Source organism: Diceros bicornis, chromosome 28, assembly GCF_020826845.1.
Source record: "Diceros bicornis minor isolate mBicDic1 chromosome 28, mDicBic1.mat.cur, whole genome shotgun sequence".
Lineage (NCBI taxonomy): Eukaryota > Metazoa > Chordata > Mammalia > Perissodactyla > Rhinocerotidae > Diceros > Diceros bicornis.
Window position 1 is genome coordinate 30,595,761 of NC_080767.1, and position 13,955 is coordinate 30,609,715.

The following is a 13,955-nucleotide window of genomic DNA, read 5'->3' on the forward strand; positions in this document are numbered from 1 at the left end:
CTGAGGACAGAAGCCTGTATGTAGAGTAGAATGTACCAGCATATTTTCCATCCACAAACTGGCACACAAATTTGTAACTAGAAAATGTTGTCTATACCAATGTGTGCTAGATATTATCCATTTTTCCTTTCATGTCCATTCTCTAGCCTTCTCCACCGTGTTTTGTCTCAGGAGTCTGACTTTTATGGACTGCACCAACTGGCCTCCCTGGTCCTTTGGATTTGGCCAATGAAAACACAAGCAAGAGATTGAAAGGCAGAAGGAGAGAGAGGTTGGGGCAATTATTCTGTTTTCCTCCCTGCTGGACCATAGGTTGACCGTGGCTGTCCACGGTTCCTGTCCATGAGTCCTCTCTTACGCCTAAAGTCCCACCAGCTTTTCATAACCACTCCCACCCCTGGCACCTGTTTCCTGTTGCTGCTATCCCTGAGTACATCACCATCCCTTACTTGTTTCCCTTAAACTTGCCAACACCTTTGTAAACAAGCCATTTTTACAGCCTTTTAAAATATCCTTTGTCCCAGCTGGAACCATGCCCAAACATAAAGGCATTGCTGGCATCAGAGACATTGTTCCCTGGGACTCCAGTCACCTCTAGCTCCCGGACATGCAGCTCCCCAAAGAGCAGTAAGAACTTGACCAATTAGCCTACAGTGGCTCCTCCCTGACCCAGAAGCTGTGTACTTTATTTCTGTCCTCTTGCTGGTATTTAGGACATTATCTTTTTGCTCATTGTTCCAGAGTTGATTGCAGAACATGAATATCTGTAAAAGTGTTGAGGCCACAGCTATTTCAACTTTTCTTCTGAATATCAAGTCTCCTGAAGATAAGCTAAGGATTTAGGTAACAGTCTGGAGCAGAAGGTGTCTGAACTCATCAAGGAAAAGCACAGGTCAGAGGGAGCTGGAAATCTATACTTGGTGATGGATCTGCCTGTGTGCTTGTGGGTTTTTGTGGCTTTGTATTCATGGGTGTAGTTTTTGTGTGCCTGTGTGTGTATGCTTGTTTTTGTGTTTTTTGATAGTTGTGTGTGCGTGTGTGTGTGCACGTGTACTATGTATCTGACTCACAGCCTGATTCTTTTCCTTGGTTAGACTCAATATGGGCTCTGTTTTAGTGCATGTAGACCAAGTTATCAGCCTCCCAAAGGGTGATTAGGGACCTCTGTTCATGTCTGTGATCTTAATACTTGCATTTCAGCTGAGCAGATGAGAGCTCAGCATCAGGAGTGAAATTTTGTGTCCGCTGCTAGAAAAGAAGATGCCTGACCCCACAAAAGAACTGAGGTCAGAGAGGGCTCAACCTTCTGCTCTGCAGCATTGCTAGTGTATATGCAAGCTGTGCTTGTGGGTGTCACACTTATGTGTGAGAGCGTTAATGTGTATTGCTTACTTTTGTCTGTGTATATGTTACCATGTACATGGGTTGTTGGTGGTTTAATGACTGTGTCTGTGTGAATAGGCTTAACTTCCCCATGCTGGCTGCCTTCCCAAAGAAGGGTGTGGGTCAGAACGGGCATAAGCGTGCCTCTCAGTAATGGGAGTGTGTATGTTGCATGTTGCAGTGAGTGTGTGGCTGAGTGTGCATGCATGTTGGTGTGTGTTTCTTGTGAGGTTTTTCTTTGTGTGTTTTGGTGATGTGTGTGTATAGTGATGAGTTATGTATATGTGGTGAGTTGAGTGTTTACTAGGTACGTCACATGTCAAGTGTGTTGATGTGCATTGTGAGTGTGTTTGTCGGTGAATGGTACATCATTGTGTGTTGCCTATGTCTCACTTTACATGTTATTTATGACTTGTATGCATGTATATGAGTGTTTGTCAACTGAACCACATACTGGCTTTCCTTCCCTTAGGATGGGAATTGGTCAAAAGTAACTGAAATCCTCAAATCAGCTGTGAGTGTGTGTGTGTGTGTGTGTGTGTGTGTGTGTGTGTAATTTTTATGTGTGTTTGGGGCTTCTGATTTTCCCCCATGACTCAAATATTTCCTTTAGCACCTTCCTCTTGAGCACCATTGACTATCATAACCTAAGCTCCAAGCAACTCCCTGTTTCCGAAATGGATCTGCTATGATTTTAATATGCCTAAGTGCGACTGAGTCACTCAGAGTGTTTCAACCCTTCACTTAATGCTCCAGGCAAAGACAAATTACCACCATCCTGTGTGAATTTAGACTGCAGAACCCTAGCACACGGTGGCAAGACCTTGGGAAAATCACTTAGCTCCACGGCCTCAGTTGTCAATCTATAAAATGGAAGGAATTACACTTACTTCATGAAACATACAGGCCCTCAATGAGTATTTGTTTGAATAAACGATAATGAATGTGAGAATCTTTTGTCAATTGGAAAATAGATCAATATAAACGAAGGGAACTCTCTAAGCTGGAAACCAAGATAAGTTTGAACTACTTTGGCTACTTTGTAGCCCTAAACACTGGCTGTCTGGATCTGCTAACTAATGATGGAGGAAGTTTCCCATGGAGTGGCTAAGAAAATGGGCTCTGATTACACAGACATATTACAGAGAACTGCATGAAGTCATCAATGTTTATTATTTTCAACCTACAGAAAATGGTAATGTATATAGTTTATGTATATATGTGTAATTTATATCATTTATGTTTCTGTTTCCTAAGAGCTAAAATAGATGAAAGAACATCCATTGTTAGTGCAGCTGGAAAATTTTTTTGTAAATCTGGGAACGCAAGGCTGATGTGTGGATTTAATTAGGAAACATAGATAAAGTCCTTAGGCTAGTACCCAAATGTTCACCAAAATGTTCACCATTCTTATGAAAGATAATTTGTGGATTATTCTTGTTTGGGAGCTATTCTGGCACTGGGAAGCTTTTTTAAATGACCACCCACTTCTAGAATGACTGTGAGTTACAGCTGTAGGTCACTGAGACCGAGCCAGTTTCACTGGAGGAGTGTGACAATGCTCCAACCACACTGCCTCAGCAATGGGGTCTCATATGACTTTATATCAGAAGCAAGTGATACCAGTTCACTGAGGCTTATCTACTATTTCTGCCACAATGAATTATTACAATTGGCTCTGTCTTGGTGTAATGAATTATCCCTCTATGCTCATCAATACCTACATTCACATAGGGCAGGAGACTTGCCTTTATGTTCACTGCTACATTCTCAGTCCTCAGTAGAGGTCCATATTCAGATTCAATGTTCAATAAATAATGATTGAATAAACCAATGAACACTCTTGCTTCTGTGCAATGAGGACTTGGCTGCTTTTGGGTGTGATGTTTTCCTGGAGCCAGACTGGAAGAGAGTGGAGATGCATGCATCCACAGGCGTGAAACATTAACGAGTGTATTTAAAAATTCACTGTTTTCTCAGAGAATTAAAGCATGAGATACAATGGTCCTGATCATCATTTCTAGTTGCCTGAGATTCCCAAACCTTCTACATCTTCAGTATATAGAAAAGCAGTATGAGGCCTGAGAATCAGAGCAGCATGTCAGAGTTCATCCTTCTGGGGCTGTCCATCCAACAGGAGCAGCAGGGCATATTCTTCGCCCTGTTCCTGGTCACGTACCTGACCATGATGCTGGGGAACCTGCTCATCATCCTGCTCATCAGGCTGGATTCTCACCTCCACACCCCCATGTACTTCTTCCTCAGCCACTTGGCCTTCTCTGACATTTCCCTTTCATCTGTCACGATTCCAAAGATGCTCGTGAGCATGCAGACTCAGCAACAATCTATCCCCTATGTGCAGTGCATTTCTCAGATGTGTTTTTTCTTAGTTTTTGGTTGTCTAGACAATTTCCTGCTTGCGGTGATGGCATATGACAGGTATGTAGCCATCTGTCAGCCACTCCACTACACAACTGTTATGAGGCAGGAGCTGTGTGTCTCATTAGTAGCTGGGTCTTGGTTCCTCAGTTGTGCACATGCCCTGTTGCACACCCTCCTCTTGGTCCAACTGTCCTTCTGTGCTGACAATACCATCCCCCACTTCTACTGTGACCTCACTGTACTCCTGAAGATGAGCTGCTCAGACATCTCCCTCAATGAGCTGGTCATCTTCACTGAGGGAGGAATGCTATTATTCTTGCCATTGAGTAGCATCTTGGTGTCATATATCTGGATTGTGGCCACCGTCCTGAGGGTCCCCTCCACCAAGAGATTCTTTAAAGCCTTTTCTACCTGTGGCTCCCATCTCTTTGTGGTATTTTTATACTATGGGACAGTTGCAGGTGTTTACTTTTTCTCCTCATCAGGGGGCCCCAGTGAGAAAGACGTAATTGCTTCGGCTATGTATACGGCAGTTACCCCCATGCTGAACCCCTTCATCTATAGCCTGAGGAACAGAGATATAAAACAGGCCCTAAAAATATTCGTTGATAGGCTAACTTCTTGAAGTGACAATTACCAAATCCTCTTATCGCGGTCATGCACAGTTTGATGTATTTCCAAAAATTATTGTGTGGTTGACAATTCCATATAACTTTAAAAGAATAGGCAATCTGCTCTCATGTATAGTGTTGTTACCATGTTTACTAGGTCAATTTTGCTACTTGGGTTGCTAAATATTTATTCCCGATTAAGTTTTTCTGCTTATTCATCGTCTCTTATATGTATAAAATCTTATACAAAACATGCCCCACAATTATATTGTGGATTTATCTTTTTCTCCTTTTCGGTTTATCAGTTCCTGCTTATGTATTTTTTATGCTGTGTTATTGAGGACACATAGATTTAGCATCATGATCTGCTCCTGGAGGACTGAGTCTTTGATGTAGTGGTGTGCTGAGTCTGGCTTTGTTGGCTTCAAGCTGATTGTGTACATTTCTTCCCAACTCCACATTCAGTGACATCATGTTAGTAGATTGAAATCAGACGTAATGGGAATAATGACACTATAGAAATCGGAATATGCTACAAATCAAGACTTTGTAAAAAAACAGAGAGAGTCATTTTGTACGCATTTAACGGCACACCACTGCATTTTTAATTAGGAGAAATTCCTCTTCACCTCTACAATGGCTCCAACCTTAACATCTCATCTACTTCTTCTGATATTCGTATAGATATACCAGCTTTCTTTGGGTTAGTTTTTGCATGGTATTTCTTTTCCATCACTTTACTTTAAACCTTTCTATGTCCTTACATCTGTGAGGTGTTTGTTTTTAACTGTGTAAATTTGGGTTTTGCTCTTTGTATGCAAATCAACACTCATTATATTTCTGGAGTATTTGATCTATTAACATCTAATTCCATCATGATGTATTTGAATTTTCCGTATTACTATATGTTTTCTATTTGAGATATCTGTTTAATATTTATTCTGTCTTCTCTTTCTCCCTTTTGATTAATTAAATATATATTTTGTTATTCCAGTCCCCCTCTAAGAACTTATTACTTGTACATTACTATTATTTTATAATTATTTTCTGTGTTTATATTGAGATTACTTCTTACGTTCTCTTTGAATTTTTTTTATTGTAGCATAATACATAACAGGAAGTTTACTATTTTATCCATTTGAGACGTATAATTCAGTGGCATTTGGTATGCTCATCACAACTATCTCATTCTAGGACTCTGAAAGGAAACACTATGGAACATCAATGCAATAGAGTAGTCTGCAGATGTGAAAAAAATGACAGATATCTATGTATCCATATGGAGGGATTTCCAGGAAATATTGTTAAATGGAAAAAAAAACAATATGTAAAAAAACATCTGTAGCATGCTACTTTTTGTGTAAAAATGAAGAGTATGTAAAGCATACATGTGTCTGCCCATTTGAGCAAAATGAAGAAGACATCAGCAACAAATGAGATTCTTATCTATAGAAGATGGGAGAGAATGAGGTAGAAAATATGGAGAGATGAGTGTATTTATTTGTACAGATTTTACTATGTTATCTTTTGCCTACTAAACAATAAAAAGAAGAGTGTGGGGAATAAAGCAAAATAGCATAAACAAAACAAATGGACCTACCTATATTTCAAATTAATAACCATAATAAGATGATAGGGGAAAATAAAATAACTAACCTAAGTGACTCTTGAACACAGAATTTTGTCTATATACTGTCACAAGAAATAAAAAAAAAAAACATAAACAAATTTTTTGAGCTGCAGTTAGTTTATCATTAGCAGTGGTATGAGTTTAAGATTCTGAAATTACTTAGCATGTATTCACGATTCAACAAATAAGTAAACATATTGAGGAAAAGGGAATGACTCCTCTCTATCAGGGAAAGGCATCTAATACATAGAGAAGGAGAGCCTGGAAAGAACTCTAGTGTGTCAAACTGGAATTGTAGATATCGACCTGAACCACGATTTTTCAAATGTATAAATAGATTAAAAGTTATATGTTGTATGTGTCAATATCTATACTGTTCTCATTCCCTTTCTTTCTGTGACACTCCTGGCCCCCTTCCTATGGGTAACCATTCTTTTAGTTTACTAGTTTCTAGTTTCTACTTCCTGTGTTTCTTTTATATATATTTCCTAGCTGCATCCTCTGAGATCATATAGAACCCTTGAAAGCAATGAACACACCTAACACCAAATTTACTCTTTACCATTCTCCTCTAAAAGGGACCAATGTTACAAAAATGGGTGATTCCACGTCAGGGACAGGACCTGACAAGATTATCCAAGAAAATTTTGCTGAGAATGAAACCCAAAAAGTGCTCAATGAACCATTAGGAGATAGGGCCATCTTGAAGGGGCTCCCACTGGCAAAATCTAGGATAGTTTGAGCTTCAAAATGAATAACAACAGTAATGGTTTATGACTCAAATAACTAAGAACCCATGAGTCCATAATGATATAAATAAATCAATGAAAAAACAAATGATTGGGGCTGATGGAAAGTTCCTTCTTGTAGTATAATACAAGTGATAAACGTAGAAGATATGATAGAATTAGAAAGTCACCATTAGGTGAAATTGAAAAAACTTATGGTTACATTTTCTCTAAATATTTATTAATTACAAGGGTTAACATAGTAACTTCACAGTAGAGAACCTGGCAGACATCACCTTAACCAATTAATCAAGGATAAAAACACGAGTCTTGAAAAAACGAATACAATTTGTCTTCCAATAATATGCACTGTGGTAGACATGTTGAAAGTCTACACCTGAAATATACATATACACATACATACATCATTAAACATAGTAAAATGTTAACCATTCAGGAAATGTGGGTGAGGTGTATATAGGAATTTTTTGTATCATTTTTACAACATTTCTATAAGTCTGAAATAATTTTAAAATAAAAAGTTAAAAAATCCTTTGTCTCAGCTGGAACCCTGCCCAAGAAGAAAGGAGTCCAGGGCGTTACTGGCATCAGGAACACAGTCCCTCTGGCTCCTGGAAATGGAGCTCCCTAAAGGACAATTAGAAATTAGCCATAAGCTTGAAGATTTTATTTCAGTCCTCTCGCTGGTAATTAAAATGTTATCTTTTGACTAATTTCTCTGGAGCGTGTTAAGGAATATTAAAGTCTGTAGAAGCATCGGGGCCACAGGTATTTCTTCTATTTGTTTGGATACCCAGTCTCCTGAAGAGAAGTTGAAGATTTGGGCAACAGTGTGGAGCAGAAGCTGTCTGAGGTCACCAATGAGGAGCACGGGTCCAAGGGACTGTGTGTCCACATGTATTATGTATGGTTGTGTTTATGTTGTATGATAGTTGCATGTGAATGTGTGCTGTGTATCTGACTCACAGCCTGATTCTTTTCCTGACTTAGATCCAACCTGGTCTCTGTTTTAGTGCATGTAGACCAAGTTATCAGACTCCTAACATGTGATTAGGGACCCCTGATTCATGCCTGTGATCTTAAATATTTGCATCACAGCAGAGTGGATGAGAGCTCGGCATTGGGAGTGAGACTATTGTCTCCGCTGCTGGAGAAGAAGATGCCCGACATCATCAAGGAAGCCAGGTCAGAAAGGGCTCAAATCTCTGCTCAGCAGCATGTGCTAGTGTACGTGTGAGCTGTATTTGTGGGTGACACACTCGCGTGTGAGAGCAGGAATGTATATTGCTTGCTTTTGTCTGTGTTTATGTTACGATGCGTAAGTTACCACCTGCATGGGTTATTGGTGGTTAATGACTGTGCCTGTATGAAAGCGCTTAACTGCCTCATGCTGACTGACTTCTTCCAGGAAGGGTGTGGGTCAGAAGGGGCCAAAGCATGCCTCTCGTAATGGGAGTGTGTGTGCTGCTTGTTGTAGCTGGGTGTGAATGTGTGTTTGTGGGCATCTGATTTGCATCCATGACCTCAAAGATTTCCTTAAGTTCCCTCGTTCTAGGGCACCATTGGTTGAGATAATCAAACTCCAAGCAACTCCATGTTTCCTGAAAAGGATCTGCTATTATTTTCACATAACTGAGTATGACTGAGTCACTCAAAGTTTTGTAACTCTTTACTTTCACTAAATATTCCAGGAAAAAAACACCAGACATCGTGCTGTGTGAAGTTAGAGTGCAGAATCACCATCAAATAGCGGAGAGACCTTGGGAAAGTTACTTAACTCCTTGGTCTCAGTTTCCACATCTATAAAATGGAAAGAATTACACTTTCCTTGTGAACCTTACAGGCCCTCAGTAAATATTTACTGTTTAAATGGAAGTTAATGTATGTGAGAACTTTTTTTCAGTTGGAAAGTATCTAAATAAGAATTAGTGAAATTTTCTAGGTAGGGGACAAAAAAAATTTGGGACAACTTTGGTTTCCTTGCAGCTATAAAATAATGTAGGGTGCTGGGTCCCCTAACCAATTAAAGGAGAAGTTTTCATGTGTAGTGGTTAAGATCATGGGCTGTGATCATGAAGTAGCTGAACCTCATAGAGTACTTTATAATTTTTAATTGACAGAAAATAGTAATATAAATACTGAGTTATATGTGTTATATATTATGTACATTACATATCATATATATTACAGATACATATACACACACATTTGTGTGTGTGTGCCATCTTTATCTCCTACTGTACTGTTGTGGGCCTATGGAATTGATATCATTTATGTTTCTATTTCTTAAAATCTTTTAGCTTTAGAATGAGTGAAAAAACATAAATTCTTAGTGCAGCTGTGAACACATTTTTAAAATCTGGGAATGTAAATCTGATGTGGTGATTTAATTAGGAAATGTACATAAAGTCCTTAGCCTAGTACCCAAATGTTCACCAAAATATTCTCCATTCTTATGAAGCATTATGTGTGGACTATTATTTTGTTTTGGAAACTATTCTGGCATCAAGCAGCTTTATACGACCACCCACTTCTAGAGTGACTTGAGTTTAGGTGAAAGGGACTTGGTGAGGGTCACGGGAGGAGTGTGACAATGCTCCAACAAGGCTGTTCAGCACTGGAGTCTCTTATTACTTTAGGCAGAAACAACTGATACTAGTTTGCGGAGGCTCAACTACTATTTCTACCACAGTAAACTATTACACTTTGTCTCTGTCTTAGTGTAGTGAATCATCCCTCTATGCTCATCAAGCTCTACTCTCACAAAGGGCAGGGGTCTTGCCTCTGTTCACTGCTGCACTCTCACTCCTTAGTAGAAGTTCATGTTCAGACTCAATGTTCAATAAATTGGGGTTGAATGAAACAGTAAACACATTCTTGCTTCTGTGCAATGAGGTCCTGTTGGCTGCTTTTGGGTATGATGGTTTCTTGGAGCCAGATTGTGATAGAGGGAAGATGCACTCATCCATAGGTGTGAGATATTAATGAGAGTGTAGTTAAAAATTCATTGTTTTCCCACAGAATTACACTATGAAACATGGTGGTTCTGATCATCTTTTCTAGGTTCCTGAGATTTCCAAACCTTCTTCATCTTCAGCATATAGACGAGTAGCATGAGGCTTGAGAACCAAAGCAGTGTGTCTGAGTTCCTCCTCCTGGGGTTCCCCATTCTATGAAAGCATGAGGATCTCTTCTTCACCCTGTTCCTATGCATGTACCTGCTCATGGTGTTGGGGAACCTGCTCATCATCCTGCTCATCAGGCTCGACTCTCGCCTCTGCAGCCCCATGTACTTCTTCCTCAGCCAGTTGGCCCTCACTGATGGCTCCTTTTCATCTGTCACTATCCCTAAGATACTGAAAAACGTGTGTAGTCCGGATCAATCCATCCCCTAGACTGGGTGCATTTTACAAATGTATTTCTTCATTAATTTTAGTTGTATTGACAACTTTCTGCTTGCAGTGATGGTATAAGACAGGTATCTGGCCATCTATCACCCTCTCCACTACACCACCATCATGAGAGATGAGCTTTGTATCATCCTGGTGGCTAGGTCCAGGTTCTCCTCTTGTGGCCATGTTCTCTTGCCTGCCCTCCTCATGGACCAGTTGTCCTTCTGTGCAGGGACTATCATCCCCCACATCTTTTGTGATCTTGCTGTTGTCCTCAAGTCACCTCCCATTGCTCAGACACCTCCCACAATAAGCTCCTTATCCTCATTTAGGGAGGACTGATCTTCATTTTGCCATTGAGTGCTATCTTGGGTTCATATGTCTGCATGGCAGTCATCATCCTGAAGGCCCCCCGCACCAAGAGAATCTGTAAAGCCTTCTCTACATGTGGCTCTTACCTCTTTGTAGTGTTTTTATGCTATGGGTCAATTGCAGGCATTTACTTTTTTCTCCTTATCAGGCAAGTCCAAAGACAAGGACATCATTGCTTCTGTGATGTACACGGTTGTCACCCCCATGCTGAACTCCTTCATCTACAGCCTAAGGAGTCAGGATATGAAAAGTGAATGAAATGTTCAAGACCAAGGACCTCCATTGGTGTCATTAATTCCATCTTACTGTCATGGGCCTTTATGAGGGCTATAAAATGTGTCTCCTGCAACAGTTGTAACTTGGCCAACTTTTATTAACAACCCTTTAACTCTTAGCCACTCCACTCTTGGTCTGATTTTACATTTTCTCTCAACTTTATTTTCACCTGATTGTTTTTTTTCCCTACCTGGCCTCTGAATTCCGTGTATTAATGCTCTGCAGTGAAACTACAATCTCTCCTATACCCTGATGATGTTCACTGCAAGATGGGAAGAATTTGGAGCCCACTTCCCTGGGCTCTAAGAAGATTTTTATCTCCATTTTTTCCCCTTATAACCACCTCTATCTGCTACTAATACCAACACACATTAAAATGAATTTTCATATTACCACTCAACTTCATTTATTTTCATATGTGAGAAATTCAGAAGTTACCAAACTGTTATATCTATGAAAGAGTTGAGTAGCTATCACAGTTGGCATTCATTAAGCATTTATTTATTTATTTTTTGTGAGGAAGATCAGCCGTGAGCTAACATCCATGCCAATCCTCCTCTTTTTGCTGAGGAAGACCGGCCCTGAGCTAACATCTATTGCCAATCCTCTTCCTTTTTCTCCCCGAAGCCCCAGTAGATAGTTGTATGTCATAGTTGCACATCCTTCTAGTTGCTGTATGTGGGACGCCGCCTCAGCATGGCTTGACAAGCGGTGCGTCGTTGCACGCCCGAGATCCGAACCCGGGCCGCCAGTAGCAGAGCGCGCACACTTAACTGCTAAGCCACGGGGCCGGCCCCTCATTAAGCATTTAAATGTATATTTATTACTCCTCAGCACAATCCTGTTATAAGGGTCTTAATATTTTCCGTATTTACAAAGAATCAAACTAAAGCCCAGGGAGATCTATTAAGCAGCTCCCCCAAGACCTAACCTCAGAAATGTATGATTTCAAAAAATCATGTGTTTAGCTATATTATTTTATTGCCATTATCCTGATTTCAAATACAATTGACCAGTTTGGCTGTTTTATATAAAAGCATAAAGTACGTCCTCTTTAGTGTTTCCATTTTTATTTTTGTTCTGTATAGCTATGGTTAAATTTTCTCGTGGATTTATCATTTTCAATTGTGTCTCTATTCTTTAATGCATTCATACATGCCAGTTTTGATTGACATTTGGTTGTTCCCATTTTGGGGCTTGTGCATATATCTAGTGATGGAATTTTTGGATGAAAATGTATGTATATTTCAATTAATTAATAGATAGATATATATTTTTGAAGTTAGACAAAGTGCTTGCATGAATTTACGCTCCTCTCTGTAATATATAAACAGGTTTGGTTCACTTGCTTGTCAACGTTTGTACTGTCCATCTTTTCTACTGTACACATTCTAATTAGTTTGTAGAAGTAGTGTTGGTGTTTTAGTTTGCATTTGTCTGATAATTCATGAAGTTTATCTCCTTTGCCTATGCTTATTGATCATTTGAGTATTCTCTCTTGTAAATGGTCTGTTCCTAGTCAATTTCTGTTTTATTGGGTGGTCTTTTTTTTTCTTATTGGTGTCTAGGAGTATCATGTATATAAGCCCTTTACTGGATATAAGTATTGAGAATCTATTCTTTCATTATGTGGCTTGCTTTTCTCATAATCCTAATTGGTCTTTTGATGAGTAGTGTTCATATATCTTAACATAGTCTTATGTAAAAATATTTTCCATATGTGGTTAACTCTGTGTCCTATTTAAGAAATTATTGTCTACCAAAAGATCTTGAAGATATTCCTCCAGGATTTTATCTTAAAAATTTCTTATTTTGGCTTTAATGTATGCATATAAAGTCCATCTGGGTTCACTTTTGGTGTATGTTTTAAGATACTGACACAAATTAATATCCAATAGATTTACAACAATTCCTTAAAAATTCCGTCCTTTCTCCATTCCACTGCAATATTGTCTTCGTCATAAATCGAATGACTAAATATCTAAGCATTACCATTTGAATTTTAGATTCTGCTTAACAATTAAAAACAAAAAAAACTATCGATATTTTATTTGGGATAGTATTCAAAATACAAAACAGCTTAGAGAGAACTAACATTTTAAAAATATTTAATCTCCAATATGGGAACGTGTTATATATCTTCATTTGTTTATATCTTCTTATTTTCTTTCAATACATTTTAGGCGGTCTTACACACCTTTTGTTCGAACTTTCCCTTGATAGTTCATATTTGTGTGAAATTTAAAAGTAGTGTAATCATTTCAATTTCACATTCACTTTTTTTTACCATATAGAAATACAGTTGACTTTTCAATGTCAAAGTCAATATACGACTTTGCTAAATTCACTAGTTTATCCTTATATTTTGTCTGTATATTGTTTTTGATATTTTAGATAAACTATAATATTATCAGTGAATAATAAAAATTGAGTTTTACTCAATGCTTAGATTTATTTATTTTCATTCACTTAATATACAGGTTAAGATATATGATTTAATCTTTTATTTTTGCAACTTTATACAATAAAATTCACCTCAAAGATTTTTAGTAAATTTGCTGAGTTATAACCTAGAAGAAATTGATAAATTCCTAGAAACATACAACTTACCAAGATCATATCATCAAGAAGTAGAAACCTTGAGGAGACCAATAACAAATAAGGAGTTTGAATTAGTGACCAGAAACCTCCCAACAAAGAAAATCCTGGGACCAGATGGTTTCACTGGTGAATTCTATCAAATATTTAAAGAAGAATTAACAGAAATCCTTTTTAAATTCTTCCAAAAAATTGAATAAGGGAGAACACTTCCAAACTCGTTTTATGAGACCAGCATTCCCCTGATATCAAAGCCAGTCAAAGACACTACATGAAAAGAAAACTCAAGGCCAATATCCTGATGAACTTAGATGTAAAAATCCTCAATAATATACTAGCAAAGCAAATTCAACAACACATTAAAAGAGTCCTATACCATGACCAGGTGACATTTATCCCTGGGATGCAAAGATGGTTCAACATATGCAAATCAATTAAGGTGATACACCACATTAACAGAATGAGGGAAAAACCCACATGATCATCTCAATAGTTGCAGAAAAAGCATTTGACAAAATTCAACATACTTTCATGACAAAATCTCAAAAACTAGGTATAGAAT

General features: G+C 38.5%; 2 pseudogenes; both read left to right on the plus strand.

Moving 5' to 3' along the window:
* Positions 1-3,384: 3,384 nt before the first annotated feature.
* On the plus strand, positions 3,385-4,390 carry LOC131393302 (olfactory receptor 1J4-like; annotated as a pseudogene).
* A 5,577-nt stretch (positions 4,391-9,967) lies between these two features.
* Positions 9,968-10,777, plus strand: LOC131393594 (olfactory receptor 1J4-like; annotated as a pseudogene).
* The last annotated feature ends 3,178 nt before the right edge of the window (positions 10,778-13,955 follow it).